Source organism: Pollicipes pollicipes, unplaced genomic scaffold, assembly GCF_011947565.3.
Source record: "Pollicipes pollicipes isolate AB1234 unplaced genomic scaffold, Ppol_2.1 Scaffold_4219;HRSCAF=4965_pilon_pilon_pilon, whole genome shotgun sequence".
In the NCBI taxonomy this organism is placed as follows: Eukaryota; Metazoa; Arthropoda; class Thecostraca; order Pollicipedomorpha; family Pollicipedidae; genus Pollicipes; species Pollicipes pollicipes.
The window spans coordinates 32,841,224-32,844,135 of record NW_023596448.1 but is presented as its reverse complement, the minus strand read 5'-3'; positions in this window follow the sequence as shown (position 1 = coordinate 32,844,135).

The following is a 2,912-nucleotide window of genomic DNA, read 5'->3' as shown; positions in this document are numbered from 1 at the left end:
ATCCTATCACACCGCTCAAAACTTGATTACCTGAGGGGCTGGTTAGGCCTGCCATTTGCTGTCAAACAAATCGATGGGCTAGCTTTATCGCAACCATGGCCAAACTGCTACTAAGCAAGCAAGTAACCCTGGCGGGTAGTCATGACAGGGAACTGCGCCCCATGCCAGCGTAATGTTCGTGATCAGTCGTTCGCGTTTTCGGTCGCAGGGTGTTTGTTCAGAGTTTGGTTAAGGCTGCTTTGGATGCTCTCGGGGTCAAACGCCACAAAACTGACCAGTGATGGCTTGCACCGAGAACACGAGATTGGATGCACTTTCCAACTTTTGCCACTTTTGCCAGCGTCAAAAGTTAAGGGTTCATATAAAGGCAGACGTCCACCGTGTATCCAATGGGGGCCACCTGCCTCACCTACCACCCTCATGTGGACAGCGGAGGCTGTGCCACTTTCTTTCGTGTGCTGTTTTGTGTTCATGGGCGAGTTAGAAAAATAAGCATAATAATTTCGTTTTTGTGCCAGATGTTAGCCGTATATCCTTGTTGCTGTGGTTTGTCTGCACAGACTACGTTCCATACTGTTCAGCATATGACTTAACTGTAGTTAGGTGTCAATAACCACAAGCCAAATACATGTAAACACCATCACCACCAACGAATGAGTGCTTCAAAAAGTTTAATCTATATGTTCGCTTCCGCTTTCAATCCAGAGTCGGGAATAAGTCTGGTAAAGCAAAATATGCTGCGGTTATTGGACATGGAAAGCAAAACAGGGTCAGGAGTGACAACGCTATAGGAATGCGTGCAATCCAGGCGTCGCTATGTTGGCGGTGACGTCATCACGATGCTGCCTCATTAAGACCCCGCAAATTGGGCGGGGTTTCTAGCTGGCGCACTTCTGCGGATATCAGTGAGTATCGCACGGGGAAAGACGTCAAAGAGGAGGCGGAAAATGAAGAAAGACTCTGAGATATCCGAATTGGTGCGATCGCCTGAAGTGTGTGAGGCCAGCACGGTCTGGATAAAATAAAACTGGCAACGTCGCCGGGAGCAGACAGGTTCCCGTTGTCAGACATCAGACATGTTCCCGTCGTCAGACATCAGACAGGTTCCCATTGTCAGACATCAGACATTTTCCCGGCGGACGCTGTGACGTTAACACCGTTGTTCAGTCGGCCAAGCTGGGGGAGGGGGGGGGGGGGATTTAATCAAGGCCCCGGAACTGTGATACGACGGATCCCGTGCAGAAAAATGGGTGTTTCACATTACCATATTCATCACACAGCCAACGACCTGAAAGCAAATAGGCCACAGATGGGATATGGGATAGGCTCTCGCAAAGCGAGGCATAAAAAAACAGTAGCCCCTGCAGGATGAGAATTGGCCACTCACACGCGAATGACGGGTACGTGCTGTGCGGCGGACACCGTTCATGTCCGCAGCTCACCGAAAAGCGGTTACGTCATTTCGGACAGGGCATTTCATGTCTTACCTATCCTGCGATTGGTGGGGGCGAGTTTCGCTGGTTTATCGCTGGCTAGCGGTTTCTATTTTAGCAGACGTATGATTCTCAGTAATTTACACACTTCGGTATTCATCTAGTGATGTTGTATGACCATTCAGGCCGCGGCCCAAGAACCCGAATCACCACCACCACTTATGAAGTGTGATACCATACAATGCAACACAATAAACAAGGCAAGAGTGCAAAAATGGAGACTGCTCCAATAGTTCAGGCCAAACGCAGTCAACCGATGAAAGTCGGGCTTCGCCCCAGGCACCAATGCTGTACCATGCAGGCCGAGCTCCCGTATCCTGCAGCCCCCGTTGCGTCATGAAGTTTTCTTTAGACATGAACCGCCCACTTTTCCACCAATCACCCCCACAAGAAGCGCCAAACCATGCCGATATCATATGATCAGTTGCGCGCAGTGGCGATTGCACCGTTGGCCAGTCAGCCAAAGTGGGGATTTAACCGGTGCGCGCAGTGACGTCTTCACCGTTGACCAGTCAGCCAAAGTGGGGATTTAACCGGTGCGCGCAGTGACGTCTTCACCGTTGGCCAGTCAGCCAAAGTGGGGATTTAACCGGTGCGCGCAGTGACGCCTTCACCGTTGGCCAGTCAGCCAAAGTGGGGATTTAACCGGTGCGCGCAGTGACGTCTTCACCGTTGACCAGTCAGCCAAAGTGGGGATTCAACAAGACCCGGGGAATGTGATTGACCGATCCCGCCCACAGCAAACTGGGGTCTTCCATTTCACATCTCCAAATTAGAAGACAGCTGGAGCGAAGTGCGGTTGTCATGGCGACGGCCATTGCCGCCGTGACATCAGGGTAAATGGCCGAGAGGTTGCGGAGTTTCACACCGGTGTCCAAGTCTGAAGCCGTCAGCAGGAAGCATTCTCTCATCACTGGCCCCCGTCGCCAATGCGTCAATGGACGTCAATACCTCTTGCAGTCACATGCCTCGTCAAATTACCCGACGGCAATACCGCGACGGCCATTGAGATGAAACCTCGGAAATCTAACCACCACACCTGTCTGTGATAGTCACAAACGTCATCCAGCGCACAGGTGGATGACGTCACGTTATGACACTTGACGCTGATCTGAAACGCATCTCAAATCAGCGCAACAAGCACACCTGTACACTACGCCCCCCAATCCAAGCGTTCGGGCGGGAGAACTGGGACAGGTGCGGGTCCACCGCCCCAGGCGCTGGATCAAGGTCACGCGAGCGGATGCGATGCTAGCGCCTCCCAGCGGCCGGAGCGCGAACCGTCTGCAAAACCAGTCCCGCGGCCCGCGTACGCGAAGCATTGTTGGCCGGGGAAACGCGCACCGGCGCGTCGCGCTCCCGCGCGACGCTGCGGCCAAGATGGCGTCGGGCGCTGCGGCGCTGCGTCCCGCCCCCGTG